At 48.3% G+C, this 21,452-nt stretch overlaps 1 long non-coding RNA gene across 1 annotated transcript; it reads left to right on the top strand.

The window, feature by feature from the left end:
• The first annotated feature begins 4,799 nt into the window (after window positions 1-4,799).
• Window positions 4,800-9,825, top strand: LOC137839932 (uncharacterized). The gene is made up of 3 exons (XR_011086330.1): window positions 4,800-4,891; window positions 9,429-9,458; window positions 9,667-9,825. It is a non-coding gene; the product is annotated as an uncharacterized lncRNA (long non-coding RNA).
• Window positions 9,826-21,452: the final 11,627 nt, after the last annotated feature.

The following is a 21,452-nucleotide window of genomic DNA, read 5'->3' as shown; positions in this document are numbered from 1 at the left end:
TGATCCAGAACGGTGATGAGACTGCGTACAGACAGGAGGTGGAGCGGCTGGTCCACTGGTGCAGCCAAAACCACCTGGACCTGAACCCGCTCAAGACCGTGGAGATGACAGTGGACTTCAGGCGAGGCCCTTCACCACTTTCACCCCTCACTATCCGCAGTAATACTATTCTCTCCACAGACACCTTCAAGTTCCTGGGAACCACAATCTCTCGGGACCTGAAATGGACCGGCCACATAGACTCTGTCCGCAAGAAGGCCCAGCAGAGGCTGTACTTCCTGAGACAGCTCAAGAAGTTCAACCTGCCACGGGAGCTGCTGAAGACCTTCTACACTGCCATCATCCAGTCTGTCCTCTGCACCTCCATCACTGTCTGGTTTGGATCGGCCTCCAAACAAGACAAGCACAGACTGCAACGGACAATAAGGACTGCAGAAAAGATAATTGGAATCAACCTCCCATCTATCCAAGACTTGTACCTGTCCAGGACCAGGAAACGTGCAAGTGACATCTCAACAGACCCTTCGCACCCAGGTTGCAGCCTGTTTGAACTACTCCCCTCCGGACGCCGTTATAGAGCTCTGTACACTAAAACCAGCAGACACAGAGACAGCTTCTTTCCCCAGGCTGTCGCTCTGATGAACTCACACCACTCTTAGAGTCTCAGAGTCATTACTGTGCAATAACATCCCGCTTGCCACACCTTTTTTGTCTACACTGTTTGTACTATGTGTCCTCTCTGCATCCATTGCAGCCTGGTCATCCTAGAAGAGGGACCCTCCCATCTGTGGTCTCTTCTCAAGGTTTCTCATTTCCTCTAGCTGGAGTTTTGAGTTTTTTCCTTGCCCTCTTGGGAGTTTAAGATCAGGGGGTGTTTGAGAATATCTTTCGTTCTTCACATGTCCTGAGTGTTGTTGTTAGTCACCTAAATGTTGAACAGAGGCTGTGATTTACCGAAGTCAAATTCCTTGTTTGGCACGCTCAAACATGGCGAATAAAAAACTCTTGAATCTTGAATCTTGAGAAGTTTCTGTTTCTCTTTCTAGTCTTCTCCTTGGCCTTCATTCTGTGGCCCTAACACCAGCTGGTGAGTGAGCTCCAGCGGCACCGCACTCGACACCTCCGATACACTGCCAGCCGGTCTCAGACGTTGGCAGACGCTCCGATGCCGACGTATACCCCCCGCCACGGTGACAGAGGCACCGCGTCACACCGGCGCTCATCCAATCAGAAGGCAGGAAAGGCAAATTCACATGCAGGGCACTCTTGAACCAGAAGAGAGCGCCACAAAAAACGGTTGTTGCCCCAAACGCGCACTAAAAAGGGTCAGAATAACAAGAGTCCCACCGGCCAGCCGGGGCCACCCGTCCATCCATTTCTTCAGGGGGGGAAAAAATTGGAGTCACCGGTGAGTACATTTTGCATTTAGCTCTGCTTTTCTGCTTCTGTCTTCAAGTGTGTGGCATCCTGCGACCAAAGATTCAGCCAACCCCAAAGCGGTTGACCTCAACGTCCCACCACCATTCCTACCAGAGCAGGTGACGTGATGCTTTGGACATCCTTCCGTCTCAGATGCCCAAAAGTACTCTTTGCCACATCTGCGGCAATACGGTGTCTTTTCAAAGGTGCAAATAAATCCAGCGTGGGCGGAACACGCACGTCTTCGGTTTTTCCCGCTTTGTTTGTGTGACAGCTGTTGTGAAAATTTTACACAAATAAAGTTGTATAGTACAGGTTTGGCCAAGCCGCAACTCCCGAACCGCATGCGGCTCTTTTATGTTCATATCAACATTTGTGTGTGTGTGTGTAGGTGTGTGTGTGTGTGTGTGGGGGGGGGTTGTGCGTGTTGGCTTCACTTGAGTTCAATTTAGTATTTTCGTCAAAAGCGCATGTGGTGAAATTCCACAAAGTAGGATGGGCAAACACATTCCAGTAAACTATTAGTGTCAATTGGGCTCTCGAAATGGCAGGGAAAAGATGCACAGCAAAACGAAAATATGTAGATGAACACAGGACGTTTTTATCAGAGTGGGAAAGTTTCTATTTTTTGTTGAACGTGATGGCAAACCATTCTGCCTGATACGTCAGACCTCAGCGCATTTCAAAGATTCAAATCTTCAGCGCCATGCACTTCAGCTCACTCCATGCTAACATTGATCAGGCGTCGAACCCGCAACATCATGCTTAAGAGGTGGACATGCTAACCAGTGCACCATTATGTCAACGCATAACAACTGTAAGAACTTCCGCCGGAATTCAAATCCGCGGGGAGAGTTAACTTGTTTAAAAGGGAGTGGGCAGAAGAATTATTTAATTTATTTAAATCTATTTGGAGTGTGCGCCATTATGTCAATGCATAACAACTGTAAGTCTACTAAACAAAACAGCGGTTGCTATATGACGTCTGCCACGTCGTGGTCACGTGACGCGGACGTGACGTCGACGCCTACTTTACATCCCACCGATCACAGGACCCCTCGGCTGCATAACCGCGCCCCCTTCCCAACCAATCGGATTTGCTATACGCGAAAACGACGCCAATGGGCGGGCTCTTCCGCCAGAATTTAAATCCGTGGGCGTGGCTCGCAACAGGAAGTAGGAAAATGGCGATGTTGACAAAGACACAGCGGATGGTAACATACGACTAACGAGAGAAATATTTTTATTTTCTGCTTGCAACTGGACCGTCCAGAGCGTACACGGTAAGTACAACTCATCGTTTTTAAAAAGAAGTACTTTTGTTGCCCTGAAAAGCGAGTGAGTGTGGCGTTTGGGGGGAACGTCGAATTTCGACGATTCTTTCTGGTCAACGGTTGTAAATGATTGCGTTGATTAAAAAAGAAAACTTGATGTAACTCTACTTTTAACTGCCGTTTCAGATAAGCGGGTATTACGTCGCAGTCATGTGCCGCGGATATGACGTAATTGGCTGAACTTCCACCAAAATTCAAATCTGTTGGCGCGATGGCCGTGAGCCACTGAGCAACGACGAATATCAACAGAAATATCTTTATTTTCTGCTTGCAACTGGACCGTCTACAGCGTACACGGTAAGTAACACTCATTGTGTTTAAAGAGATTTACGTTTGTAATAGCAACGTGTAGCTGAGGCGCTAGCAGAAGTGTAGCCGCGTTGCGTTGTACGTGTGAATATTGGTCCAGGCGAAATGTTAATGTTTAATTTCATTCCTTTAGGTTCCACGGTGTTTGTTGGCTGCAAGTTTTCCACTGCAAGAAGAGGCTCGTATCATTGACCAGGAGCGAGCTACAACGGTGAGTAGCCATAACATTTATGTTAAACACTTCCTATTTCATGTCTAACAGTACTTGATTTAACAAATAACCATAAATAAATACAGTGTGGGCACTGAAGTTAACATATGTGATTATACTGCCTAATCTGTCACCGAGTATATTGTTGCAAAGTAATATAAGATCCAAAGTTGTAATTCAGAATAGTTTTCAAAAGAAGGCCATTAGAATTATATACAAGTCTGATTACCCTGAACATAACAACAAGCTATTAATTAAATCACAAATTCTTCAATTCAAAGATTTGGTAGATTATCAGAATAATAATGTCTAACAGTAATTGATTTAACACATCACGATAAGTAGATTGAGTGTGGGCACTCTCAAGTTAACATATGTGATTATACTGCCTAATCTGTTACAGAGTATGTTGTTGCCAAGTAATGTAGAATAGATCCAAAGTAGTAATCCAGAATAGTTTTGAAAAGGCCATTAGAATAATAAACAAATCTGATTACCTTGAACATAATAGTTAAGTGTTGAATATGTCCTATGAAGTCAAAATTTGGCACCATCATGTGGTGAAATTTGGAATTGCATCACATCCAATTTTGCCTGGGAACAAACAGATTAAATAAATCTTAGACTTAAATAAGCCACTCCTTCTCAAACAAGTAAACTCTGCCCATTTTGCGCAGTAGATGTTCTGTTAATATCTAGTATTTATACAAAGTCATAATTTAAATTGCTTTTAACCTTCATTCATCGCTTCAACCAACATTACTCGCTCTTATTACCAACTTGTATCGATTTAACTGAGCGTTTAATACTTCCTATCAGGTCTCAAGTCAAGATTTGGCAAAATACAATTTCAGCAAATCCAATTTTGCCAGGCAACAAAAAGAGATTAAATAAACTAAATAAGTCTTCTTCCCATTAAATAAATCAGAAAAGTCTGTCTTGCAACCAGTCCTCTTCAAACAAGTAAAGTCTGCCCGTTTTGTGCCGTAGATTTTGTGTTTATGCCTAGTATTTATACAAAATCATAATTTAAACGACTTCATTCTTTCATTCACTTTGGAAATTTGGAATTGCAGCAAATCGAATTTTGCCAGGGAACAAAAATAGATCACTTAAACTAAATAAGTCTTCTTCCCATTAAATAAATTAAAAAAGTCTGTCTTGTAACCAGTCCTTTTCAAACAAGTAAAGTCTGCCCATTTTGTGCCGTAGATTTTGTGTTTATGCCTAGTATTTATACAAAATCATAATTTAAAGGATTTCATTCCTTCATTCACTTTGGAAATTTGGAATTGCAGCACGTCAAATTTTGCCTGGGAAGAAAAGTAGATTAAATAAATTTAATAAGTCTTACTACTTCCCAATAAATAAATTAAATACGTCTTACTTGTTCCCACTCCTTTTCAAAAAAGTAATTTAAAACGAGGGCCCTTCACTCAACCTTTAACCTCAACACCGCACATCACATTGTGTTGTATCTGTGAATGTTGGTTGTGGCCAAATGATAGTTTTCTTTCATTCGTTTAGGTTCCACGGTGTTTGTTGGCTATATGTTTTCCACTGTCAGAAGGATGAAAATACAAAGTACAACGCTTGGACGTGGGCGACGACGTCACCGGTGAGTCCTTCCTTTCTATTTATTTACCTTCTATGTGCTAGAGGCTAAGTGTTAGAAGCTAAGTGTTAGAGGCAACACAATACGAACAACACAACACAATACGAACAACTCAACACAATATGAACAACTCAACACAATATGAACAACACAACAAAATACGAACAACACAACACAATACCAACAACACAATACAAACAACACAACACATTACGAACAACACAACACAATACGAACAACACAACGATACCGCACTGAACAACACGATACCGCACTGAACAACACGATACCGCACTGAACAACACGATACCGCACTGAACAACACGATACCGGACTGAACAACACGATGCCGCACTGAACAACACGATACCGCACTGAACAACACGATACCGCACTGAACAACACCATGCCGCACTGAACAACACCATGCCGCACCGAACAACACCATGCCGCACTGAACAACACCATGCCGCACTGAACAACACCATGCCGCACTGAACAACACCATGCCGCACTGAACAACACCATGCAGCACTGAACAACACCATGCAGCAGTGAACAACATTATACCGCACTGAACAACATTATACCGCACTGAACAACATTATGCCGCACTGAACAACATTATGCCGCACTGAACAACACCATGCCGCACTGAACAACACCATGCCGCACTGAACAACATTATGCCGCACTGAACAACATTATGCCGCACTGAACACCATGCCGCACTGAACAACACCATCCCGCACTGAACAACACCATGCCGCACTGAACAACACCATGCCGCACTGAACAACACCATGCCGCACTGAACAACACCATGCCGCACTGAACAACACCATGCCGCACTGAACAACACCATGCCGCACTGAACAACACCATGCCGCACTGAACAACACCATCCCGCACTGAACAACATTATGCCGCACTGAACAACATTATGCCGCACTGAACAACATTATGCCGCACTGAACAACATTATGCCGCACTGAACAACATTATGCCGCACTAAACAACATTATGCCGCACTGAAAAACACCATGCCGCACTGAACAACACCATGACGCACTGAACAACACCATGCCGCACTGAACAACACCATGCCGCACTGAACAGCACCATGCCGCACTGAACAGCACCATGCCGCACTGAACAACACCATGCCGCACTGAACAACACCATGCCGCACTGAACAACACCATGCCGCACTGAACAACACCATGCCCCACTGAACAACATTACGCCGCACTGAACAACACCATGCCGCACTGAACAACACCATGCCGCACTTAACAACACCATGCCGCACTGAACAACACCATGCCGCACTGAACAACACCATTCCGCACTGAACAACACCATGCTGCACTGAACAACACGACGCCGCACTGAACAACACCATGCCGCACTGAACAACACCATGCCGCACTGAACAACACCATGCCGCACTGAACAACACCATGCCAAACTGAACAACACCATCCCGCACTGAACAACACCATGCCGCACTGAACAACATTATGCCGCACTGAACAACATTATGCCGCACTGAACAACATTATGCCGCACTGAACAACATCATGCCGCACTGAACAACACCATGCCGCACTGAACAACACCATGCCGCACTGAACAACACCATCCCGCACTGAACTACACCATGCCGCACTGAACAACACCATGCCGCACTGAACAACACCATGCCGCACTGAACTACACCATGCCGCACTGAACAACACCATGCCGCACTGAACAACACCATGCCGCACTGAACAACACCATGCCGCACTGAACAACACCATGCCGCACTGAACAACACCATCCCGCACTGAACAACACCATCCCGCACTGAACAACACCATGCCGCACTGAACAACACCATGCCGCACTGAACTACACCATGCCGCACTGAACTACACCATGCCGCACTGAACAACACCATGCCGCACTGAACAACACAATGCCGCACTGAACAACACCATGCCGCACTGAACAACACCATGCCGCACTGAACAACACCATGCCGCACTGAACAACACCATGCCGCACTGAACAGCACCATGCCGCACTGAACAGCACCATGCCGCACTGAACAGCACCATGCCGCACTGAACAACACCATGCCGCACTGAACAACACCATGCCGCACTGAACAACACCATGCCGCACTGAACAACACCATGCCCCACTGAACAACATTACGCCGCACTGAACAACACCATGCCGCACTTAACAACACCATGCCGCACTGAACAACACCATGCCGCACTGAACAACACCATTCCGCACTGAACAACACCATGCTGCACTGAACAACACGACGCCGCACTGAACAACACGACGCCGCACTGAACAACACCATGCCGCACTGAACAACACCATGCCGCACTGAACAACACCATGCCGCACTGAACAACACCATGCCGCACTGAACAACACCATGCCGCACTGAACAACACCATGCCGCACTGAACAACACCATGCCGCACTGAACAACACCATCCCGCACTAAACAACACCATGCCGCACTGAACAACATTATGCCGCACTGAACAACATTATGCCGCACTGAACAACATTATGCCGCACTGAACAACATCATGTCGCACTGAACAACACCATGCCGCACTGAACAACACCATGCCGCACTGAACAACACCATCCCGCACTGAACAACACCATGCCGCACTGAACTACACCATGCCGCACTGAACAACACCATGCCGCACTGAACTACACCATGCCGCACTGAACAACACCATGCCGCACTGAACAACACCATGCCGCACTGAACAACACCATGCCGCACTGAACAACACAATGCCGCACTGAACAACACCATGCCGCACTGAACAACACCATGCCGCACTGAACAACACCATGCCGCACTGAACAACACCATCCCGCACTGAACAACACCATGCCGCACTGAACAACATTATGCCCCACTGAACAACAATATACCGCACTGAACAACATTATGCCGCACTGAACAACATTATGCCGCACTGAACAACACCATGCCGCACTGAACAACATTATGCCGCACTGAACAACATTATGCCGCACTGAACAACATTATGCCGCACTGAACAACATCATGTCGCACTGAACAACACCATGCCGCACTGAACAACACCATGCCGCACTGAACAACACCATCCCGCACTGAACAACACCATGCCGCACTGAACTACACCATGCCGCACTGAACAACACCATGCCGCACTGAACTACACCATGCCGCACTGAACAACACCATGCCGCACTGAACAACACCATGCCGCACTGAACAACACCATGCCGCACTGAACAACACAATGCCGCACTGAACAACACCATGCCGCACTGAACAACACCATGCCGCACTGAACAACACCATGCCGCACTGAACAACACCATCCCGCACTGAACAACACCATGCCGCACTGAACAACATTATGCCCCACTGAACAACAATATACCGCACTGAACAACATTATGCCGCACTGAACAACATTATGCCGCACTGAACAACACCATGCCGCACTGAACAACATTATGCCGCACTGAACAACATTATGCCGCACTGAACAACATTATGCCGCACTGAACAACATTATGCCGCACTGAACAACACCATGCCGCACTGAACAACACCATGCCGCACTGAACAACACCATGCCGCACTGAACAACACCATGCCGCACTGAACAACACCATGCCGCACTGAACAACACCATGCCGCACTGAACAACACCATGCCGCACTGAACAACACCATGCCGCACTGAACAACACCATGCCGCACTGAACAACACCATGCCGCACTGAACAACACCATGCCGCACTGAACAACACCATGCCGCACTGAACAACACCATGCCACACTGAAAAACACCATGCCGCACTGAACAACACCATGCCGCACTGAACAACACCATCCCGCACTGAACAACATTATGCCGCACTGAACAACATTATGCCGCACTGAACAACATTATGCCGCACTGAACAACATTATGCCGCACTGAACAACATCATGTCGCACTGAACAACACCATGCCGCACTGAACAACACCATGCCCCACTGAACAACATTACGCCGCACTGAACAATATTATGCCGCACTGAACAACACCATGCCGCACTGAACAACACCATGCCGCACTGAACAACACCATGCCGCACTGAACAACACCATGCCGCACTGAACAACACCATGCCGCACTGAACAACAACATGCCGCACTGAACAACAACATGCCGCACTGAACAACAACATGCCGCACTGAACAACAACATGCCGCACTGAACAACACGACGCCGCACAGAATAACACAATACCGCACAGAACAACACCATGCCGCACAAACAGTTTTAGATAATATTACGTCGCAGTCATGCGACGCGGACATGACGTCAATAGGCGGAACTCATGGCAACATTATAATCCGTGGGCGTGGCTTGCAACAGGAAGTAGGAAAGCGGCAATGCTGGCAAACAAGACACAGCGGTTAGTAACACGACGACTAACAAGACAAATATTTTTGTTTTCAGCTTGCAACTTGACCGTCTAGAGCGTACAAGGTAATTACAACTCATTGTTTTGAAAAATATGTTTTTTTGTTGGCCTGAAAAGCGAGGCAGTGTGGCATTTGGGAGGAACGTCGAACTCGGCGTCTGCTTCCAGCCACAGACGCCAAATTTCGACGATTATTTCAACTGGTCAACGTTTGTAAATTTTTGCGTTGATTAAAAACTTTATTTAACTCTACTCTTAACTTTGCCGTTTCAGATATGCGGGTATTACACCGCGGAAATGACGTCAATAGGCTGAACTCTCGCCAAAATTCAAATCTGTGGGCGCAATGGCCTTGAGCGAGACAACGGATACAAACACGACGATTATCAACAGAAATATCTTTATTTTCTGCTTGCAAGTGGACCGTCTAGAGCGTACACGGTAAGTACAACTCGTTTGTGTAGTTTGCGTTGCGTTGTATCTGTGAATGTTGGTTGAGGCTAAATGTTAATGTTTAATTTCCTTCCTTTAGGTTCCACGGTGTTTGTTGGCTGTATGTTTTCCACTGCAAGAAGAGGCTCGTATCATTGACCAGCAGGAGCTACAATGGTGAGTACCCCTTTCGTCGTCCATTTATGTTAAACACTTCCTGTTTCATGTCTAACAGTACTCGATTTAACAAATAACCATAAATAAATACAGTGTGGGCAGTCAAGTTAACATATGTGATTATCCTGCCTAATATGTTTATCACAAATATGTCACTAATATGTTTATTTGTTTATCACAACACCTTTGGACCTTCAGCAATCGATTATTTCCCTTCATCTACATAGAGACAGAACGATGGTGTCTTAAACATCTCATTCATTTCACCAAATAACTTCACGCAGGTGGATAACGGCCGTCTCGGTCACGCTATGTTGCGTGATGCAGTTTTGAAGAACCAAATGCATTTATTCAATGAATAAGTCAAGCTAGATCTATGTTTATGATGTTGTACGTTACGGTACCGATTGAAGTTGAGTCCGAAGCCAGTGGAAAACAGCGCTGCGTTTGTGCTCTCCAGGTACAAATGTTGTGATCTCTGACTGACGACCGGGCGAGACTCGAGTAAGAGATGTCCAAACGAGCTCCGGCAGGGCGGGTCAAGGCGGAGCGAACGGACGCCTTTCAGGCCGCCAATGACGAGCTGAGAGCCAAACTGATGGACGTCCAGTTAGAACTTCAGCAGGAGAAGAACAAGGTGAAAACCTCAACAGACAGACACTGCCTTCCTCCCTGCCTGCTTCCCTGCCTGCCTCCCTGCCTGCCTCCCTGCCTGCCTGCCTCCCTGCTTGCCTCCCTCCCGCCCTCCCTCCCTCCCTCCCTCCCTCCCTCCCTCCCTCCCTCCCTCCCTCCCTCCCTCCCTCCCAGTTTCCCCGATGTAGATTTGACATGCGTGTGCCATGACTGTGTCAGCCTACGTCAACAAATGCACCGAGGACGTCAGCACCACTAAGAATATCATCACCCGGGGCAACCAACGACCCTGGATGACTGAGGAGGTACGTCAAACGCTACGAGCACGGAACTCTGCCTTCAAGTCTGGCGACAAGGAGACACTGAGGACAGCGAGAGCCAACTTGAACCGTGCCATCAGGGTAGCGAAGCGAGACCACAGTCGAAAAATTCAGGATCGTTTCCACGACGCCAACAACACCAGGAGTATGTGGCAAGGCATACGGGCGATTACAGACGACAACTCACCCTCCCCCCCCGGTGGGTGAAGTTGATGCTGACTTTCTAAATGGTCTAAATAACTTCTTTGGGAGGTTCGAGGCACTAAACGGCACTCCAGCAGTTAAAACTGTCCCCCATCAGGAAGAGGAGGTACTCTGCCTTGACTCCGCCGATGTGTTGAAGACCCTGAGGAGAGTCAACCCCCGTAAGGCCCCTGGCCCCGACAACATTCCTGGGCGTGTGTTCAGGGAATGTGCAAGTCAGCTGGCTGGGGTCATCACAGACATTTTTAACACCTCGCTGGGCCAAGCCACAGTGCAAGCGTGCTTTAAGACTGCCTCCATCATTCCGGTGCCGAAGAAACCTCAAATCACCTCATTTAATGATTACCGGCCTGTTGCACTGACTCCGGTCATGATGAAGTGCTTCGAAAGGCTGCTTAAAGATCACATCGTTTCCAGACTCCCCCCATTATTTGACCCGTTCCAGTTTGCCGACCGGCAAAACCGCTCCACTCAGGACGCCATCTCCTCCGTTCTTCACCTGAGCCTGGCTCACCTGGAGGAGAAGAACACCCATGTTCGGATGCTGTTCCTGGACTTCAGCTCAGCGTTTAACACCATCATCCCACAGCATCTAGTAGGAAAATTGGAACACCTGGGCTTCAACACCCCCCTTCGCAACTGGCTGCTAGACTTCCTCACCAACAGACCTCAGTCAGTCCGGGTCGGACAGAACACCTCTGATGTCATCACCCTCAGCACAGGCTCCCCTCAGGGCTGCGTCCTGAGCCCCCTGCTGTTCACCCTGATGACACACGACTGCGTCCCCAGGTTCACCACCAATCACATCGTGAAGTTCGCAGACGACACAACGGCGGTGGGGCTCATCAGAGACAACAACGACCTGGACTACAGAGAGGAGGTGGAGCAGCTGGTGGGCTGGTGCAGAGACAACAGCCTGATCCTGAATGTGGAGAAGATGAAGGAGATCATCGTCGACTTCAGGAAAAACCAGCCTCACCACGCTCCACTGATCATCAACAGCTCAGCTGTGGAGGTGGTCAGCAGCACCAAATTCCTGGGGGTCCACATCACAGAAGACCTCACCTGGACTATGAACACTACGGCACTGATCAAGAGGGCACAGAAGCGCTTGTACTTCCTGCGGAGGATGAGGAGAGCCCACCTGCCCCCACCCATCATGAGGACGTTCTACAGGAGCACCATAGAGAGCATTCTGACAAGCTGACTCTCTGTGTGGTGTGGAGGCTGCACCGCCTCCGATTGGAAGAACGTGAGGAGAGTGGTGAGGACAGCAGAGAGGATCATAGGGGCTCCTCTTCCCTCCATTCAGGACATTTCATCTCAGCGCTGCATGTCCCGTGCCCGTAACATCATCAATGACCCATCACACCCCCACCATGGACTGTTCTCCCTGCTGCCCTCTGGGAAGAGGTTTCGCACAATCCGCTGCAGGTCCACCAGGTTCTGCAACAGCTTTTTCCCTGCTGTCATCAGACTGTTGAACATTAGAACTGTTGAGCTCTAAACTGAACTCTGCATCACACATTCACAGAACTGTACTTTATGACACTACGGACCTCTATCTTGCACTATCTCGCACTACCAACTTTACTGAACTTGTGTAAACCCTTTAAATAGAAGTTTAATACATGGTTTAGCATTCCTCTGCACACTCTTGAATACTGTTTTGCCTACTTGCACTATTGCATAATTAGCACTGCTGCACTTTATACTTATTTGTAATATATATATATATATACAGTATATGTATATATATATTTTCATAGGATATGTTACTTCTATTCAACTGCAATATCACTACTTTGTTGTAAGCCGTGTGCAACGAAATTTCGTTTTGTATGCACCATGTGCAGACAAGATGACAATAAAGTTTGTCTAAGTCATGTCAGGTCAGCTGTCTGGAGAGAGAGAGAAGTCAGGACCTGCGGGCGGAGCACCACCGTGCCACCGCCGCCATGACGGAACTCAAAAGCAAACTCCATGAGGAGAAGCAGAAAGAGTTAGCCGTTACCAGGGAGACATTACTGCGGCAGCATGAAATGGAGCTGATGAGAGTGATCAAAATCAAAGATGGAGAGATCCAGCGACTGAATGCCTTGGTCCTCAGCCTGAGGGACGGCTCCATGGACAAGGTGATCCGCTCAATCCGTGTCTGACTATCCGCACGCCACGTCGGGCTCCGATGCGGCCGCTACCGTATTGTGTAGCTTGTCCTCAGTAAGCGTCGCGGCGCTCCGTTGCGGTCTCAACGGCCCGATGTGGCGCAATGTCTGCTCAGGTGAGGAGCGGGGGCGCTTTGCTGGCGGAAGTGGAGGAGACGCGGCGGTGTCGGGAGACCGAGCGGTGTCGCCTCCACCAGGAGCGCGGAAGAAGCCCTGGCAGCGGCCCAGCAGGCCTGGCAGTCCCGAGCGGCCGAGCTCCGATCGGCTCATCACCAGCATCGGGAGGAGCTGAGCCGAACCAAGAGAGACTGCGAGAGGGAGATCCGCCGACTGGTAGGACTGATCAGATGCGCGGTGCGTGGCTATGTTCCCAATTTCGTTGTATACCTGCAGTGCAATGACACCTAAGGCATTCTATTCTATTCTATTTCACAAGAAGAAAACGTCCGGTTGCTCGCTTCGCTTTTGTCACAGCAATGGTGTTCTAGTCGATTCAAGATAAAAATTGGCCGGTTGCTCTCTTTGTTTTTGTCACAATTCTGGCAAATGAGTTTGCCCGCCTGCCTGAGCGCTCCCCGTTTGTACATCCAGATGGATGAGATCAAGCTGAAAGACAGAGCGGTTAGTGTTTTGGATAAATCCCTGGGGCCGGCCACGTCCACCGCCTTCAGCTGCAGACTCAGGCTGCCGAGCAGCAGATCGCTGCCCTGAGGGATTCCCAAAGGGCGGGCCTAAACTACCCTGGAAGTGGGGTCAACGGCGCTACTAGCAATCCTCTTCATAGCGTAAGCCACCTCATCACACACTTGCAGTACGCATGACTTAGTTCGTTGCTGGAGGAAGGTAGCACAAAAACAGTTTTGAACTTTGAACGAGTGGTTGTGTGTGTGTGTTGCGGGGCGTTTTCAGTCTCAGGAGGATCGGGACACGCGAAGGTTTCATCTGAAAATCGCTGAGCTCAGCGCAGTCATCAGGAAACTGGAGGATCGAAACGCCCTGCTTTCTGAAGAGCGCAATGAACTGGTAATTTATTGACGGCACGCTTGAAGGTTTGCGCTACGTTTGATGCGCGCCATCCAGCGAGGCACCCATTGCGCTTGCTTATTAGTTGAGCGGTGCGGCGAGTCGGTTGCCTGGTAGATGTCTTTTATTGGGAGCCAAAGCCACGATTCCGTTCAAACCGATGCAAAAGGAATGGATACGTTCTGGCCCGCGTGTTGTGCGTCTTTCGCATCCCGCACTTCATGCTTGCAGCTTAAGCGACTGAGAGAAACAGAAAGCCAGTTTCTGCCACTCCTGTACAAAAACAAACGCCTGAGCAGGAAGAATGAAGAACTCTCACTGGTGCTGTGTCGCCTTGAAAACAAAGTGCGCTTTGTCACCCAGGAGAACGAGGAGATGGCAAGCTTGGTAAGTCGACGCGGACAACGGCGGCGTGCCAACAGAGTCCACTGCATTTGTGTTCCACAGAGAAGGCCTAGTTCGCTCAATGACCTGGAGCGCGGTTGCGGCCAGCAGGACTGTGAAATGGAGTTCCTTCAAGTTGTGGAGCAGCGGCACATCATCGACGACTTGTCCAAGGTCTTCAGGCAGGTGACTCGGTGCACGTACGGCAGCGCCGCGCTCGCTCGCTGTCGCCAGGAAACCTTTTCCGTCCAAAGCTTGGCCGGCGGCCGCCATCCAAAAGATTGGCCCCTTAAATTCCGACCTTTCAAGCAGGAGCATTGTGCGCACGCGTTTGAACACGCTTTAGACTTGTTTTGCCGTTTTCAGCAGCTCAAAGCTCCCGTTTTGTCAGCGCCTTTGCCACTCGCTGTGCGCTGAAAACGACGGACTCGCCCGGCTGCTCAGCCCGTCAACCATGAGCCGCGAGCGCGACGTCATTGTCCGTAGGCAGCTAGTGGCAAAATGCACCCTGTTAGAGTTGCGCTCGCTCCAACTTATTTTGCAAGAACCACACGGGAGACAAGTAAGTTCTTTTGGACACCTGCAGGTGGAGAGTCCATCCGTTGTACGAATGAAGTCTGACTCTCGGCTCCTGCACGAGCATTTTTATTAAGAGAAACAGGGTGGGTGTAAGAGTGGATTGAATAGAGAAAGCCCTTGACCTCTAGTCAAAACATAGCAAGGGATGTTTTACGACTTTGTGTAGGAAGGGATAAGCGATAGGGATAAATAAGGGATAAATAATATTATTTATTACAGGTTGCAGTCAAAGTCAAAGCAACATAATCGTACGATAAAGATAATCTGGAAAACCCTGACACACCCTGTAGTTGTCACTTTTGGAAAAGACGAGCGTCCCTCCAATCATCGCCGGTGACGGGTTTTTCAGGCTCTGGAGACAGGAGCTCATGTCAGAAATGTCATCGTGAGTCGCGTTTGTTTCTGCGCCGGAGCCGTTCGTTCCCTTTGCATCCAAAGAATCTCAAAGGCGGATTATTTGTGTCGACAGGAGAGAGATTTGCTGCTACGATACCGACGTCGAGAATCTCTGAGGAGGAACAAAGCGTGAGGTCCTGCAAGGTGAGTCTGTTTGTTTGCGGCTGCTTGGTGTTGCGCAAGATGAAATGGCCTTTTTCTCGCTATCGTTCCTCTCGTCGATTCATCGTGAGGTGTCGCTTCAGTTTGTTCAGAGAGATGTTTGCTTCCGCGCCCGCAGGTCATCGAAACATTTTACGGCTACGACGAAGACGTGTTGGTGGACTCGGACGGATCGTCCTTGTCTTTTCACACCGACAGAACCCCCGACACGGAACCCGAAGAGGTAGCCCGCCATTTCTGCCAGCGTATTGGCGCCAAACATTCCTCTTCAGCCTGGAATCGGACTCGTCTTTGCGTCGCGGGTGCTTTGTCGCCGGTCTGACTGATTCTGGTACTAGTGCTGTGTTGCATTGGTGTGTGCATGAGGAGGCGGAGCTTCGCTACCGCCAGCTGACGCAAGAATATCAAGCGCTGCAACGAGCCTACGCTCTGCTAGCCCAGACCAGCGGAGGGGACTACGACGCCGAGAAGGAGATCAAGGTGGCGCCCCTTCCCGCAACCCCCGGCCGGGTCGCAGCCTCCCCGTTCTCACCCAGGCTCGGGTGTTCTCTGGTCTGAAAGGAGGAGGAGGGAGGCTCCTCCTCCTCCTTTCAGACCAGAGAAAAGCTGATGGTAGTGTCAAACGCACCTCTTTCAATAAGGTGCCCCCGGCTTCCCGGTAACGGGTTTGTCTTAGCCGGGTTCGGAGATTCGTCCGTAATCTAACCACCCGAGTTAAATTAACTCCACCGGAATCAATCTAATTTCTGTACGACGCCAATCCCTCTCAAGTCACCCTAAGCTCGAGCCGAGTAACTCAATTCGAGGCAAGACTTCGAAGTGACCGCATCGTATTGATGGCTCCCCGCTAATGTTTGAAGTTCTTATTATGTTACGGATATTTTTAGATGTCTTTGTTAAGACCTCAGGGATTCGTTTGTATAGCGCACCCTAGCACTAGTTTTGCCGAAGTAAATGTTGATATGGGTCCGTTCTACTTGGTCGCTCAAGCAGCGAGCCGACCAACTTGTTTATTCGAAAGAGAATCGAATTAATAAAAGTGTGACAATAATAGCATTTAAGGAGAAAATTAATGCACTTTACGTTATTAATTCTAACTTCTTATATGTAGATCTAGCACTTAACTGTCGGAGTGCTTCACCCCACTTGATTGCTTTAAAAAGAATAACAACTTTCTTAAAACGAATAAAAATGTCTTACTCTATTTAGATTTGCCCAGTAATTAATTTGGAAGGCAAGTCTATTTTTCGATCGTGTCCTGTTTAACTTTTGACGCGGCCCGACAAAATTAAGAACTGGGCCGCGCCCGACGGACAATCGAAATACTTTTATCCTTCACCAACTCAAATGATCTATTTTAACCATCGTCGTTATTTTATTTAGAGGAAGTAAATTTTCAAACGAATTCACTTTTGACGAAATTCACTCTTCCCTTAAATATCTACGAAAGTTATTTAATTCTCTAACATGTTCGGAGTTACTTTTTACGCGGCCCGTCAAAAGGGGAAACGGGCCTGCGCCCTTCAAATAATTAAATTACTTTCAGTTCTACACCAAACCAATAATCCGATTCAAACACTTCCGTTAATTTATTCAGACGAAGCAAACTTTCAAACGGATTGAAATTCACTCGTGTCTCAAATAACTACGAAAGTTATTCAATTCTCTAAAATTGTCTGATGTTACTTTTATTTATTACGGTCCTATGTTATACCATAATAACCCCCCGCACATTAATCAAATTGTCAAATCAACCCCGAACCATCGATTGTACATTCAGTACAAATCAGCGCACAACAAAGTAGATGAATATACACAACACATTTATTGAAGAAACATGAAATAGAATTACAAATCTTAATCACTCCAGAAACCGAACAATTTCACCCACTGATACCCGTGTTAATAAAATCATTCAATGTGATTTAAACACTTCCTTTAATTTATTCAGTCGAAACAACTTTCGAACGGATCGAAATTCACTCGTGGCTCAGATAACTACGGAAGTTATTTAAGTCTCTAACTTGTTCGGAGTTCCTTTTTACGCGGCCCGTCTAAAAGGGGAAGCGGGCCTGAGCCTTCGGTTGCATATTCAGTACAAATCCGCGCACAACGAAGTAAGTAATATACAAAACACATTTATTGTAGTAACATGGAATAGAATTACAAATCTCAATTACTCCAGAAACTGAACAATTTCACTCACTGATACCCGTGTTAATAAAATCATTCAATCCCAGAACAATTCGATTGCAAAACACAGTTCATAAAAAAGGGAAGAGGTAAATACCAGCTGCGTGCTATTTTTGGTGGAAGCAAAATCGAGTGATCAGTTCGATCTTGCTTCTAAAATCCAAATTAGAGAAACAGGCTGGCCACGAGGAAGCCGGCGGCCCGATGACTATTCCCCCCTCTCGCTAAAATACATAAAAACGGTCATCCTCACCGATTTCTCCTATAAAGTTGTCCAGTCCAATTTTTGGGAGTAAATCCAAGTTAATTTCAGTCCAGCGATCCTGCGTCTCACACAAAGATCTTTGGGACTTTGGAAAAAAAATCTTGAAACTCCTCCGGGCCTCTTCACGTATGAGCGCTCTTTTGGGGGAAAAAGCCCTGAAGCTGCTCCTGCAGGACCTTTTATAGACCTCTCCGTCCCCCCCCTCCCCTTTCTTTTCTCCTGTACTTTCCCTATAGGGTAAGACTGCCCAGTTTTCCCACGCCTATAGAAGGGACTGGCCAGCTTTCTCACGCCTATAGAGGGAACTGGCCAGTTTTCCCACGCCCATAGAGGGAACTGGCCAGTTTCCCCACGCTTGGTTATCTGTGGCCTTCAGCAGCTGTTTCCGCCCTGACCACGCAGTACTTTCCACCAAATGCACAGCTAGTGGTAAAACCTTTCACTTCCCCTTTTCTTCTCTTTCTGTTACATGAAAATAACTTTTTAAAGTTACGCTTCAATTAACTCTGAATTAAAAATCCAAACCCTTGACCTACTTTTCTAAACAATTTATGTCACGCCACTATTCTCATAGTGACGGGTTTCTTGATCGAATTGACAAATAATATTGCTTAAAGCGGTTACAGAATACATTTTTAGCCAAGCAAAGAAATAAAAAAATAAGAATCACATTTGTGCTTCTCCAAACAATTTATGTCACGCCCCTATTCTCATAGTAACGGGTCTCTTGATCGAATTGACAAATAATATTGCTTAAAGCGGTTACAGAATAAATTTTTAGCCAAGCAAGGAAATAAAAAAAAAATAAAAATCACATTTGTGCTTCCATGCGTGACTCACACTCTGACACCGTGTTCCTTTTTTATATCTATTTTAACCGGTTCAGCTTATTCTGGCCCCTCTTTTGGGCTCACGTTTTGGTCTGGCGCCATCTTTTGGACAAATTTGGAATTTCAGCTCTGCCAATTTATTCCTGTGAACAATCCATATTCTACCATTTGCACCATCTCTACCCCCATGTTACATGACACCCCCTCTTTGGATTGAAAACAGGTATAAATTATCCCTGATCCCCAAGAGCGACACAGCCATGTCGTCGTCTTCGTCTGAGATATTCACAACCTCAGCGGTCGTTGAAGTAGGGCAGGCCGCTGCCATGTCTCCCTGTCGGGCGATCTCTGCGAGGGCGTTGATCAGGCGCGACAACCGACCAGCAGCGTTGTCGTCGTCAGCGTGGTTCTCCACGGCGAGGGCTCTCAGCTCCGGTGGTGTTGAACCCCCTGTGGCCACACTCTTGACATCTGCATCCTCATTTTCAGCCTCGCTCCTGCGTCCTCCGTCTCGAGCCTCATCGTCGTCCTCAGACTCAGAAGGAGCTGCATCCACATCCAGCGGGCTTATCAGCCGTACGGGGCTGATGGGTGAGTCGAGGGGAGGATCGTCATTGTAGCCAGGCCCTCCATACGCACGGCTGCCGTCTGGATCCCGACGCCCCATGCAACCCTCGCATGGCTCTCTGCACCGGACGTAAGACCCATCCAGGGTCCAATGTCCAACACACCGTCCTCCTCCCCGACGCGCAGGCCGGACAAGCCCCACAGGGGCCTCGCTGGGCATCTCCATAGGTCGGTGTAATCCATATCCTGCGTTTGGGTGCGTGTAAAAGTCAGCCGAGAGAAAGCGATGAGGAGCGCTCACTCCCGTCCCGAACACACGTGCACGAGCTAATTTGTCCAGCCCGTACATCCATGGTTGGTCCGATCTCCCATTGTGAAAAGAACACCATTCGTGTCAAAATGGTAATTCGACACTGGTGGCACACCATGGCATCCAATACTTTGACTGGAAGCTTGTCCTCATTTCTCTGGGCAAATTCCAGCTCTCTTACTTCGGTGGTCAGTACAGATGGCATCATGAAGCCTACTCCCGACCACATAGTAGGCAACAGGTTGGGTGTCAAACAAATGACACAAGCTTCGTCGACCCATGTCCAGTGAAAATGTTCTGGTCCACTGGGTGTGCAACCCCGCTTGGCCAATCTCACCAGATTTAGGGCCCTTCCGGTCTGGATCCCATTTAGTGTTCTTCTTACGATGACCGCACCTTTGTGTGCGGCCATGCGCACGAAGGCCGGGATTGTTCCGTGGTCCGTTGCCATATGTTATTTGAATTACTTCTTGGCTTGATTCGGGTCAGCCGATAACGGCTTCAGCTGTTCAACTCCTTGGATACCTTTCTTCTTTAGTCGTACTGTGTTTCTATCCAAAACTTCACTAACGATGTCCGAGCAGTCGTACTTGGCCTTCACTGCCGTGTTGCTGTTCAGGTCCCTCGACTTGATCCACACCTTCTGTCCAACGCTGAACCGACACTTCTCCTTATTCTGGGACGAGCCGTCTTGGGTTCTGCCCACTTCTTGTGACACAAAGAGTCGTTGGTTCAGCTCTTCGGACGGGGAGGGCCGGCTGCTTCTGCTCCTCCCGTTCAGGTCCGCAACCAAATCAAGCAGTTTAGTACTCCACTCTTTTCCGTTAGCATTTTTTCCCAACCAGGTTTTGACCAGACCAATAGTTCTTTCTGCCACCCCATTTGCTTGTGGTGTATAAGGAGGCGAATAGACTCTGACTATTCCCCACCTACGACACCATTCGTCCACCTGGGCGTTTTTGAAATGTGTTCCATTGTCTGTTCTCAACTCTTTTGGGATTCCTAGCCACATGCACCCATCTTCCAGTGTCTTGATCACACTGTTTGCATTGGCTTTTCTCACTGCTTTCAGCCCGACGTGTCCTGACATCGAGTCTACCAGCACAACCAGGTATTTCTCACCCTTTGCGCCACTTATTCCCATGGGGCCAGCCACGTCCATACAAACCGAGCCCCACGGCACAGTACTCCTAATCGTCAATCCATCCGTGCATCGTCCTCTTCGCCCTGCGTTGTATTTGTTGCACGGATTACAATCCCGCAGGACCGCACGAATCGTCCGGTCAGGGACCCAGAGTTCCAGCATCTCTAACTTTTTTCGCGTAGGCAGTGGACCCGCGTGGCCTAGTGCTTCATGCACTGCCGACACGACTTGCCTCACGCTCTCATCTGGGACCATTTTTCCGCGTGGGGTCTTGT

This window comes from Syngnathus scovelli, unplaced genomic scaffold (genome assembly GCF_024217435.2).
Source record: "Syngnathus scovelli strain Florida unplaced genomic scaffold, RoL_Ssco_1.2 HiC_scaffold_27, whole genome shotgun sequence".
NCBI classification, from domain to species: Eukaryota; Metazoa; Chordata; class Actinopteri; order Syngnathiformes; family Syngnathidae; genus Syngnathus; species Syngnathus scovelli.
This window is presented reverse-complemented; position numbering and strand designations above follow the sequence as displayed.